Source organism: Acanthopagrus latus, chromosome 7 (assembly GCF_904848185.1).
Source record: "Acanthopagrus latus isolate v.2019 chromosome 7, fAcaLat1.1, whole genome shotgun sequence".
NCBI lineage: Eukaryota > Metazoa > Chordata > Actinopteri > Spariformes > Sparidae > Acanthopagrus > Acanthopagrus latus.
In genome coordinates this window covers 14,223,272-14,236,049 of record NC_051045.1, presented here as the reverse complement: position 1 = coordinate 14,236,049, position 12,778 = coordinate 14,223,272, and the positions used below count along the sequence as shown (strand labels likewise).

The 12,778-nt window shown below is 42.4% G+C and overlaps 1 long non-coding RNA gene across 5 annotated transcripts in view; it reads left to right on the top strand.

Annotated features, from left to right (window-relative positions):
- LOC119022102 overlaps window positions 1-12,778 on the top strand; it is a 54,710-nt gene that overhangs the window by 31,933 nt on the left and 9,999 nt on the right. The window contains exon 3 of one of the 5 annotated variants that reach the window (XR_005075825.1): window positions 863-1,025. The exons of 3 other annotated variants lie outside the window; for them this stretch is intronic. This is a non-coding gene — a long non-coding RNA (uncharacterized LOC119022102). Of the gene's footprint in view, window positions 1-862; window positions 1,042-12,778 lie in introns of all 5 variants that reach the window. One more of the 5 variants, XR_005075824.1, reaches the window with a different exon arrangement.

Sequence of the window (12,778 nt, the reverse complement as noted above, 5' to 3'; positions counted from 1 at the left end):
TCTGTAACATAGGGAAGTTTTGCCAACATGTAGAAAAGGAACAAGCCAAAACCAAACACCAGCTAATTTACAGTATGCCATTCCGCAGAAGGAGCTGAGTTGTTCTGTATGACCACATGCGTCCTCGCTGGATTCTTTGTGTCCTCACGTCATTCAATTGAATGGAGTAGTATGGCTATAAAAAATAACGTAGGGGAAAAGTCGATGTGGAATCAACTTTTGCCACGATGCACCTTGTCATCCAGCAAGGCTCTGCACTAGACAATCTCATACATGTGCACATTCAGCGGTAAAGTTGATCGCTTTACAACATGACGTGACTTCGATCTTTGCTTCTCGGATCCAACTGTCATTACACAAGAGTCCACTTGAGAGGAGATGTAAACAGAGTTTGTTTAAGCATATTTGTTTGGACAAATGTCTAATCGTATCACCATAAAAATGTAAGTTTCTAGTGCAAGATAGTTGATTGTTGTGTGTCATCCCCTGATCATCAAATTCTGACACTTCGGGTTGGCAGCTTGGGTCAATCAACAATCCATCTCCAGGAAGTTACATCTAGTTGCTCTGAATTATTGCAGGGTGACTTATTGTAGATGGATTTGATAGTCATAATTTCAGCATGTTAAGTAGTCGTGAGGATAAAAGGACCAGGCCTGAGTGTCTGTTTAGATAATAATCAGCTGAAAATCCAGTAGCATTATCTGTAAAGCTAATGAAAGGTCAGAATACAACACAGACCCTAAAAATACACTGTCCTCCAGGGACCGACAGGCCACATTGTGTGTGTGTGTGTTCGTTGTGTGCACACATGCAAGCCAGACACCGAGATCTGAGATAATTTATTGTCCTGTAAATTTAGATCTGCCGACAGAGATGAAGTGCCTTGAACAAACAAAGCGACGCTGGAACTCCAGAAGCTTCTGAAAGGTCTGGCCAGTTATCAGAGAAGGTGTCCGGGCCTGTTGTCAACCACTTTCCGCAGATGCAAACGGTGCAACGCACAGCACGTACATGAAGAGGAGGTCTGTGCTCGCACAGGTGCAAAAAATGCTCACACACATACATACACACATCCATAACTACAGTACGTACCCTTATGTTACATCATAGTTGGCCTGCACAGGGCTAAGCTCTGCATGCCCTTTGTTTCTTTTATCCCCAGGATAGCCTGTCATTAATAGATTTTATAGCTCCTGTGAACACACTTAGAGTCTGTAGATGCGATGGTGATAACTCTATAATAGCAGGTTTACTAGGTCGCCGGAGGATGCCGTCATGCTGTACAAATTTGGGCCATGCACACAAGTGAACACACACACACACAGACACACACTCAGCAGAGCAGGTGATACAGATGAGATCAAAGGGATACGCGGGGCAGCACGGCCTCTTTGACGTTTAACATATCTCAGACACCTCTTAGGAAGAAAACAGGCACGCTTCACTGGCAATACATAGACTGTGACAGTCATAGAAAGAGTCACACAGACAGAAATAATCAGGCACACATCATCTAAATTAGATGGGATGAACTGGGATAAACTTTAATCCGACTACTTTGATTAGCTTTTCCACTTACAACATTGAGATTTGAACGAATGGAATGTTTGAAAAGACTCCAAATTAAAATTTACCTTTATGGATGCTGGTGATTTTTACAGCACAGCGTCTCCTTGCTCCCTCTTGGTGGAACTGAGTTTGTGCTGAGTAGTTTCCTGTTTTAGTAGGGAACTGTCTGCGTGACGTACAGTGCAGGTCATGGGCAGCTGGTCACATGGTGGCTGGCTGAGGTAGCAGTGTATCAGTGAACTGAACTTTCTTTTCACATTTCACACAGACAAAGGACACAAGGAGTGACTCACCCTGTAAGTCAGAACTAAAATCATTTGTAGAACAACTTCCCCTGATTTAAAGGGTTTGTGTTTCTCAATGATTTATTCAGCAGTGGAGTGAAAAGGTGTTGTAAAATCTCTGTGGTTAGTCCACACAAGTTATGTTTCTCATGTTTGAGGCTGCACCAGTAAACACACATCTGCCATTGCGTACTAAAAGGGGATCCCCACAAGGTTAACTATTTATTTTAGAATTGAGGCTTGCAGTGAGGACTTTATGTGTGCGCAATGGCATTTAGGTGCAAATGAAAGCAATAACTGAGTTATTTTTGTCAGGGTGATGCTGCTGTTCATCCGTCAGCAAAATACTCTTAAAATAACATACAACATAACATCAAAAGCTGTTGACTCACAGCAACATTGACAGCTCAACTAACAAATTCTTTGTTACTCCTCCTAATTTTTGCCCCATTCAAAATAATCGAATGACAAAACAAGGTGCAATACATTTCTGTTTCAACACTCCCTCGTACCTAAACAGCTGAATAGGTCGATTGCCACGATTCTCAAAATCACATTATGTCATAATGACTGTTGGAAAGCATGTGTGACAAGCCTACTGCATGTTCGGTACACTGGGTCTTCGTCCGGCCACATCTTTGTGGTACCTGACTTTTGCCATGCTGGATATTTGTTATACCATTCTTTCAGGCAGCCCTCATCTGTCTCATATCCTGGCTGTTTTCAAGAACAACAGGCATCTATCTAAGCGAAAAAAGCTGTGATAAACTCCATGAACATCTGCCCAGCACCAAGCGCGGACAGACAAAGCTGATGCCCAGCTGGTGAACATGGTGTAGTTTTTATAGTAGCAGAGTGAGATATATCCATCAGGAGTCCATAAAGACCAAATATCGAACAAAAGGGAAAGTGATTACTGGACTGGAAAACAATGATATGTCACTGTTGTGTTTACAGCTTGTTCTGCTGCACCTTTGTGTAAAATTATTGCAGGTTTATCCAAAGGTAACAACAGAGAAAACAAAAAATGTTTTGAATGGTTAAAAACAAAGAGATATCTCATTGGCTATCTAACTATTCTACATGTTGGTGCTCTGATTACAACACATACTGTAGCTGAAACTGTCTTCCGGATTAAGTCCTAAGTCTCTTTTGGTTTCTGTCTATTGTGTCTAATTTCATATTTCCCTGCTCTTCAGGGTTTTAACGCAAGTGCCTTGAGAAAAGTTAAGAGTACTTTAGTCTGTCAGATCAGTCAGAGATGACATTGAAATGGACCTCTGTTATCAGAATTGAAAAATGCATATAAGATTGTTAATCGCCAAAATAACATTCTTGGTGTAGTGTTTTAAAGTCACATCGGACCTATTCTCCTGAGCCATACTGAACTTCTTTTCAATAAGAAAAATCCAAACTACTACAAATTTAAATTACAGTCTTCTTATCATCTTGACCGAACTAGCTGACTGGATGCAGTCTATTGGGGAAACATTATTAAGTGAGTTACATGTTTATCATTTCCTGTTGGGAGAGAAGCAACGCACACATTATGGTTGTCATTTTATAATTATATGGAAATGTCTGGATAACAGCATTGACTTGTGTACATTTCTCATGTGAGTGCACATATATGAAGTTTAATTTTTTTATACTTTAACAAATTAGTAATTAAACATAACACAAGTATAATTCCTAATGGCGCTCTCTGTGCATAAGTTGTATGTATTCCCAGGTGACTGTGGCGGTTATATGATGCCTGTGTGACCTGTGACGGGGGTGGCATTGAACGTGTTGGCTGAGGCTCCAGCAGGAACCCTGCTCTGGATGTTCTGTGAGCACTCATACGGTGTGATTGACGCTCAGTTCTCCAGTGACGGTTGTTTGGGCTACCTGGTGTTTTAGGTTGAATTCTTGAACGCAGGCCATTACGGCCCTTTGGCAAAAAGCTTTGTGGTGAGGGCTCGGAGTTGTAGTAGAGGTCCTTCCACGCCCTGAGTGATGAGAGCAGGGTTTAACCGGCTGCAGGTGCGCTTGAGACAGGCGGGTAGGGCCTTTGAAGTGGAAGCCAACTGGGACCCCGGCCCATCTCTGACCAGCAGCCAGCACAGACACATTCGCTTTCAATTAACACTCTCCCTTCTTTCCCCGATCGCTTCTCTTTTGCTTTCTGCTCTCTTTTTTAGTGCTCATGTACATTATCTATATGTGCAGAGGAGAACAGCCTGACTACTTCAATACGTAACTCAGTATCCGATTTACCGTTATGGGCTGACAAATTCACTACAGTTGTGATGCCAGGATTATTTTTTGGAAGGATTTTGACCTTCTGTGTGTGTGTGTGTGAGGCCTGCCTCTTCTTCTTCTCGATGTGTCTCCGGGCCAGGTTGAGCGTCCAGAGAACTGTGAGTCCTCAGAGTTCTGACACTCTGATCTATTGTTTCTCATCTATCTTGTGATGATGTGATGAAATCATGGATCTCCTCGCTCTCATGGCCTCATGTCATCAGAACAGGACACATCCTGTTTTTACCACCGCTAACCAAGACTGAAAGTCATCCAATCCTTATAACTGATAAAGAAATTTTGCAAAAAAAAAAAAAGCTGTTGTGGCTCACTGGCTGCTTTTATTTGAACGATGCACAAGTATGTATGTAAGCATGCATGCACACATCTCATTAAAGGGAGTGAAAAGGGGAAATAAATGGCTGTTTCGATGGTAAGCTCCCTGGAGGCAGCTACATCTGGCTCCTGTTAGCCACAAGCGTATAAAAATCAAATGCGGTTTAGTCCCAGGCATTCTGTACTACAGACTCTCTCTCACACACACACACACACACACACACACTCACACACACACACACTGGGAGGTAGGACTCCAGCATGGTGGTCACCCCCACCGGTCCCAGTCTCTCCAGTACCAAACCGAGTGAACTCAGCAGACATCAAGGGGCTCAGACAGGGACTAGTCCTCCTGGAACAAACAGTAACAATAACTCACATACTACCTCCATTCAAAATATTAAAGCCTTAAAACTCTATGGATACCTGTCTGTCGGGCCTCTGCTAATATGTCTGAGTGAGAGTGGGGGGTGTCAGTAATAGAAAGAGATATTAAATTAGTCTGACTCATAGATCTAACTTAATGTATTATTTATTGTAACATATTAGAATTTATTTTATTTTACATATTTTTGGATGCCTCTTTGTGACCTTAGTAGAACCTAGAATGTTTTAATGAAATAAGAACACTTTGAAATTTTGTTCTCACTTTCTTTAGCATTGCGAGATAGGAACTTGTTTCAACAGGGAAGAATGCAAAAAAAGAAGCGTTAGTTGGCTGGTATCTATGAGGGCGCACGCAGATGCTAGATCATTATGGTTGTGCAGTTAAGGGTGGTTTCAGTTTCAGAATGATAAAGGGCTCTCAAGTTTGATATTGGATTAGGCTTGGTGGAATCAAAGGGGAATGTTGTGTCGTGGCGGAGGTATGCTATGCTCTACTGGGTGCCATTCTAGTTGCAATAGAAATAACCCATTATTCTTACATTATTCTAGTGTATTTAGTTTTATTTAACAATCTAAATTCATGAGTACGTTTGGGTTTTGATCAACTAAAACAAGCAACTTGGATTTGTAACCTTGCCTTCTGGGAAACTGATCAATATTTGATTGAATTTATTTTTGAGAAAATTATTGGAAGTTGCAGCCTAAATTGGCGCACATCTCTCTGAAAATGGAAAAGTTAACCTCTCATGGACTGTGTAGCAAAACCTGAGTATTTGCCATAGTGACTTAGACACCCGGCATTGTGCATTGAACCCATGACACACGCTGAAGTGATGCTACTGTACAAAAACGAGGTTTTGCTACGATGAGTTTACCAACAGGATGTCAGATATAAACAGACACTCGCAGACATGCAAGTGACGTCCAAACAAATCAGCGGACTTTCGGTGACACATGGCTGCACGATGCTTTACTAGAATCCTGACTCATTTATCGAACAGTCATCATCGTCGTCGGTGAGATCGCTGACACACACTTGAATGTGTTCTGTGTGAGTAATTTGCGTAGGGAAGTAATCCATTTTTAAGTCCACTGCATCTTTTCTCACAGTCAGACAAAATGTGCTATCTCTGACAGTGTTCTTGTTTCTTAATGTCAATGAGGTCAAAGCCAGCTCATCCTCTGTTCCTCCAAGCCCTGCGGCATGTCTGAAAGACTCTGCAGCCCTGTGAGTCCGTCTCTGGCTTTCAATTTCCTGCCATGGTAAATCCTGGACGAAACAGCTACCCTTATTTTAGCTTGGGTGGGATGGACAGCACTTCAATAACTTTTGTATTATTGATATTAGCATGTAGCGTCAGAGTTGCGTCAGAGCAGCATTTGAGTAAATCACCAGTGTGCGCGCTGTCATGGATGTTTGAGCTCTGCCATTTAAAGTCTTTGTTGCACCCTCTACCCAGCATGAAATAGTGTTACTAGCTTAGGAGCTAGCCCTCCATATAAGCCTTTGTGATATCCAAGCTGATGTCAAGAAGCTGCAAAAGAATGAAAACATTTTTCTTGGTGAAGAACACCAGATTTCACGCCATATTTGAACAACAGTTGTGTTGTCCAGTAAAAGCTGGCACACCTTTGGCAGCAGGCTGGCACTTGTCCTGAACTGTCAGAGTGAAATGTTGCCCTTATGTCAGCTCTCAGTAAACTCCAGTATCTCTGACTGTGATGGACGGGCTGGAGATCTGACTCACATCGAGATACACCGAGGCTTAGATCAGCCTCTGGACTGCTTTAAGGGCCTGGAAGCAGCTGGTTTGTTGCTGCCAGGTTTCAGAGTGTGAGGATCAGAGAGCCTTAGGGCTGGTTCGTTCAGCTTGATGCAGTGTGTGGTTTAGGCAATGGTCACCAAAGAAAAAAAGGGCAGCAATACAACAACAACGTAAAAAAATATACAGTTTGTTTCTGTTCATGGTTTCCGAATTTCAAGAGTCACCGAGTTAAGATGTTGCTTTCTTGTTTTTTCCAATGTTATTGAGTGGCTATTATAAATGCTTCGAGGTGGTTAAATCCAGTGGTTCACAATTAAAGATCACTTTCTAACTTTTCAACAGTTGGGATTAAGTGGATTTATCTTCCCTCCCGTTTATCAACCTGACTGCTGTACTTGATGACGTGAGAATGAGGCTCAAAAATCTACTTTCTTTAGAGTAGTTCCTCGAGTTTGCCCACATTCTTCCTACATACTTGCTTTAATTTTCCATCTTAATGCATCACACTTGCTTGCCTTGTCTTTCTGTTACTGTCTCCTTTCTGTTTTTTCTCAACAGCAACGGCAACGTTATCTTTTTTTTCCTCAGCAGTTAGAACAAAAAGACAACACACACTTCCATTTTAGGATTTTTTCACCCACAATGCCGTTGTTATAACAGCAGGTGAGCCGCGTTTGGAGGAAGCGTGTCACGTTGTCGATCTCAATGCATCAAACAACAAGTATGTATGAAAATATTGCAAAATTGGGCCTACATTACAAAGGCTGCATCACAATCCGTGTGTAATACGAAGGAGCTACTCTCTCTTTGCTAAGCAATTTGACTAGACGGGGGGGAAGAGCGAGGGTAGATTTTTACCTATTTAAACAATCATGGATGGCACCATTTCCTCGGACAGTTTGCCAAATACACTTGGGTAACCCACCCAAGTAAGCTGTATGTATGAGAAACACTGCAAATTATCCTGCAGGAAATTGGTTTTGCTGGTGGTGAACTGTCAAAGAATGTCCATTTCTGATGAAAAAGATGTGACTCAGGCACAAATGCTAATGGATAAGATCATGTTTTAGTTTTTGTCAGTGTAGATTTAGTTTGTTTCAAATCATCAAGACAATTGTTATGTGAAAAATTACATATTTAAATAAATTAGTTACATTCCACTTCCAGCTTTATGTTGTAGGACTGTTGGGTACTAATTTCTGCTGCATATATCTAAGCCCACCCTGACCTTCCCTCAGAGTCTCCTGAGTCTCTCCCCCCCCACACACACACACACACACACGCACACACACACAGACTGATCCTTACACACAAATGTTTCAATGCCTGGACGTCTCACCATGTGCTTCTAATACAACTCCAAGGTCCTCTTTGGTGGTCTTCTGTCTCTCCATTCTCCTGCAACATAGCATCCTGCCCTCTTCACATAACCCCCACCTTCATCCTGAGACTCACTCGTTCATCCACCTAAACGCCCTTATGTTGCACCTGACAGTAATTCATCTTTTTCTTCAGCACCCTTGACCCAGACATAACTTAGCTGATGTATGAAACATTAACAAGTACTAATAAAGGAAACCTGTAATGATGGAGCTTATTAATACACAGGTCTTATAATTTAGCCCTGGGGCCCATTTTATACTGGGTTTCAATTCCCATCTCTAGATTTAAGTTGTTGATTATTGAGCTTGTAGGTGGCTTTTATTGAGTCAGCTTAAGTGTTTCCCCCTTTTTTAACGCTTTATGCTAACTGTGTCCTGACTACAACTTGATATTTGATGTTCACATATTAGAGTGGTATTGACAAACTCTCAGAATGAAAGACTGTCTAAGTATTTAATTGATAATTGCTCATCATATATACAAAAGTGTACAGGTGAGATGTTAAATGTTGAATGCTTGGTGTCAGTTTCTAGCATATAAAAAGTTTTGCTTCCCATGTTTTGATCTTCTGGTCAGATTGAGCATCCACAGGAGACAGACTGCGACATGGTGTTGCATGAGCGACAAGTTAAAGGTCTTGTAAATCCTGCAGACTGCCTTATCGGCCCGCTCTCTGTGGGATTCGAAACAGACGCTGTCTCGCTCATTCAGTATGCGTTTGTGCCCTGTAGCAGACTGTTAGCAGGGGAAACACATGTCCACATTAAACAGTTTCACTGATCAAGCTGATATGATTGGAGATGAAAGAACAGAGCAGGAACTCGTCTACCTCCCCCAGTGCTGCTGCTGAGAGCTGTCAGCAACAATACTCACTGAGTCTTCTCATGTAATCATTAAAACTGTATGTCAATTTAACACTGCTCCTCACAAGGCAGAATAAATACAAGAGGGAGATAATCAAAGTAGACCTCACTGATTTGGACACGGGTGCTTGTGAAACACGTGATATTAATTTGTTTTTTCGACCAGGGATGTTTATAACACAAGCTTTATAAACGTCTCCAGAATGAGAACAATGAAAACTGCAAAAAGGGAAGGAGAGTCGAGGAGTGACTGATTGCATGGCATCACACCAAATGGGAACCAGAGACTATGAGATGTCAAAACTACTATGGATTTATACTTTACCTGCTCCCCTGAGATCTGCCACACATACACCCGCTCTGAGCAGAACAAAAGAGGGGGGTGGTGGGGATGTGAAAAAGTATGGGCACCGAGTCATAGGTCAAACGGTGCGAGAGGATTAGTAAAAGAGGCCTGCAAAGAAGAGTGAGAGATGGAGGATTGGAGAGCGAGAGGGTTGGGTCTGAGCCGAAATCAGCTGGGTCTTATTTAGATCAACCTTTTGTACTCTGAAAGCAGATCTCTGAGCACGCCTGTACATCTGCCCTCCGCATGTTGGACTACAATGGGTGGGCTGCCCTTTTCATCCTTGCCCTCTCCTCACAGTGCCCTATATCTCTCTCCAGGTTACAGGAGTGGTCGGACAACTTTGTATATGCTCACTGAACTGGTACTCTCAGGGAATTTATTGATACTTCTGATTCAGTGTTTACGAAGGATTTCCGTCATGATTTTATTCTTCAGAACAAAAATTCCCCAGTGAAAGTCATGATAAAGATATTGTGTAAGTTGCTTTAGGAATGCCCATTCAGAAAACGGTCTGCAGCGTCCTTTATGCATTTGGTCAAGCATACAGGTGCGATTGGGTGGCACCATTTCTCAGCCAACTGAGTCCCTAGGATAAAATGCCGCTATTGTTTCTGCAAATAACTGATCAGCTTGAAAGACAAACACCTTTCAACATTTGTAGTCATGAAACCAATCGATAGTTGTAAAGGAAATCACTTGGACAATTTTCAGCTGTGTGTTGGGACGACCAAAACATGATCTCTTCCTAACCCTAACCAGACCATAAGCACAGCATTGTCACAACATAAAGAAGAGAACATTTGCCTAAAGAAAGATACATCACAAAGAAATAAAGTTTAAACAATTTGCAGCAACAGTTAGTCTTGTCATTAAGTTGCACTGAGCTCACCACTACATCTAAATGTTTCTTCCACCCTGCTGTGTGTGAGGTCATTTTTTTTTTATTCAAAACATGTTGAACTGTAGCAAAATGGAGACAAATGCTAATGTCTGTAGTCCAATCCAGCAATTAATTTGGACAACAAGCAGTCCAACAAGGACTGTTGATAAAAGTCGCTGAAAAAGAAAATTAGCAAGCATCGACTGTGGAGCCAGATAATGCACATAGTATATAGGCCTGACGTCGACCATCAGCCGCCACAGTAGGGCACTGCGTCAACAGCAATAATACACACTGACAACTTAAGGCTGGATCTCTACCCTGGCAGTACTCTTTCCTCCAGATCTTGGTGGATAACAGTATCCAAGTTGTATAAAAATAGCCAGAGTCCTGTCAGTCATTCCGGTTGGTATTTCCTCGAGCCATTGGCTTGCGGGTGACTTACCACAACCCAAACACAGCCCTTGACGGATTGACGTGGCTTGTCCCACCACAGACAGCTTGTCGAAAAACCCTGCATGAAACCGCCAAGTGTAACTGACAGACACACATGACAGCTAACAGACTGCGTAGCTGCTAACTGTTACTTTGACTGGAGACTGGTCTGAATTAGAGCCCCACGCCCCCTCCGCGGACCCCTGATCCAAACCTGACTCCCATGTGTATCATAGCCGACTCCTGACATTTGTTTCACTGGTCAACTAAGCCAGTCTCGCCCTCATGGCTCACCTTCTGAAGTTGGGTTGGGTGTGGCTCACCTGTGCAGAGTTAACTCGGGGCAGCTGATACGTAGGTTAAGCCTCCGGGCCTAACAGACAGGGTCGCTCCTAAACACAGCTGTAAAATCTTTATGGATGTGTCAACCAAACGTTAATATCAAACCCAGCCAAAGTCAAGATAGATACTGCTTCTGCTGTTTATTCAGAGAGTAGATCAGCTGTGAAGGAATTACTTGGTTGATATTTAGCAATCATTTTCTGACAGGCACATAAATTCATCACCTACAGGACATTGTGGATGTAATGGCGTGCAAGTGGTGTGACATGACGTGTGTGTGTGTGTGTGCGTGTGTGTGTCTGTGTGTGTGTGTTTGTGTGTGTGTGTGTGTGTGTGTGTGTGTGTGTGTGTGTGTGTGTGTGTGTGTGTGTGTGTGTGAACTCTCTGGTGGTGATAAACGCCAGCTGAAAGGGCTAACTGGCTTTATCTAACACTGCTGAGATGGTATTAAAAGGTCACATGGACGGCCAGACTGTATGTAGGTATGACTGTTCGAGGAGAAGCATATCCAGATGTGTGCTAGTATGCATGCGTGCGGAGGCCTAATGGCCCACAGTGACTTTTTCTCTGATCACACACACACATGAAAGCTCTGTCAACAGAAACTCCTCCGGCCCCCTCACAGGAAGACCCCATTACAGCGCGTGCATCGATAAAAACGGTCCCCCCACCTGCCCTGTGGCTCCTGATAGCCATCTCCTCCCCTCAGTGGGTTCCTACTCAGGCTGCGCAGGTCCGACTGTGTAACTGGCCCCCAGAGAAACAACATAATGGAGTTAACTCTGTTTATGCTCAGGATAAAACAAATTTACCCTTACTTAATGCCAGATTCCCCTTATTGCTGATGGGCAAACACATATTAGCATGCTATGTTTTAAATGTGGTCAGTAATGGCAATACAGAGGCACTCAGCAGATTTAATCGTTTCAAATCACACTACTGAACGACAGGCGAGGGACTGTGTTCTCTTTGTCTCTTGAATTAAGTTTATCACTGATTGTGTTTGACTTGACAGACGGAGCACACACATGAACACAGACTACAATTTAATGTGCAAATTTTACAGCTGCACCCAGGATCTAAAACATTTATGATGCAAACTTAATTTTTTTAGTTAGTATAAATCAGTGGGACTTTTTTTTTTTCTTCTTACAACCAATTCTTGTGGTGAAAAACTATAATAAGGAGAGATAAAATCAACCTTAATGTGTCCTATTTCTGTTTCCAAAGAGTTGTTTTGTGATTTTGATTAATTTGTTTCCTACTTTTGTTTCATGCCATACAGCAGTAGAAAATATGTGATGTGTCATGACTGCTCAGTAGAGATAACAAAATAATTACCAGTGATGGAATGTACATTTACTCAAGTACAGTAGTCATCAGATTCCATAATCAGCTAGGCCAATAATTGGTTGACCCTTGTACAGTATTAACATACATGTAAATATATGTGTAATTACTCCAGGTACGACTTTTACAAACTGATAATTACATGAGACCACTACCACCTTCAAAGTCGACCCTCTCAATTACACACCTCCAAAGTTTCACGACTCCAACACGGTTGTAATGCTGTCGCTGCAACAAACTCTTTCCAAAGACAGACAAGGTGAAAACAATGCCAGCTGCACTGAAGTGGATGGGAATGATTGCACCTCTGAAACAGTGACCAGCAACTGGAAACAAATGCAGGCCAGAGGCGTATAAGTAAACTTGGTACCGCCCTAGTTCCGGCCTCCTCACTTGGACGACACTGATCTTCGACTTGGCCTTTATTTTGATCAAAACTACACACCTAATATGTCGTCTGGAAACGGTTGTGACGCTGAAAAAAATCTGAAGAAAGAGGATAGATGTATTGTCCATGGTAGCTTGAGCAAGTGTTGAGATGCCATTAA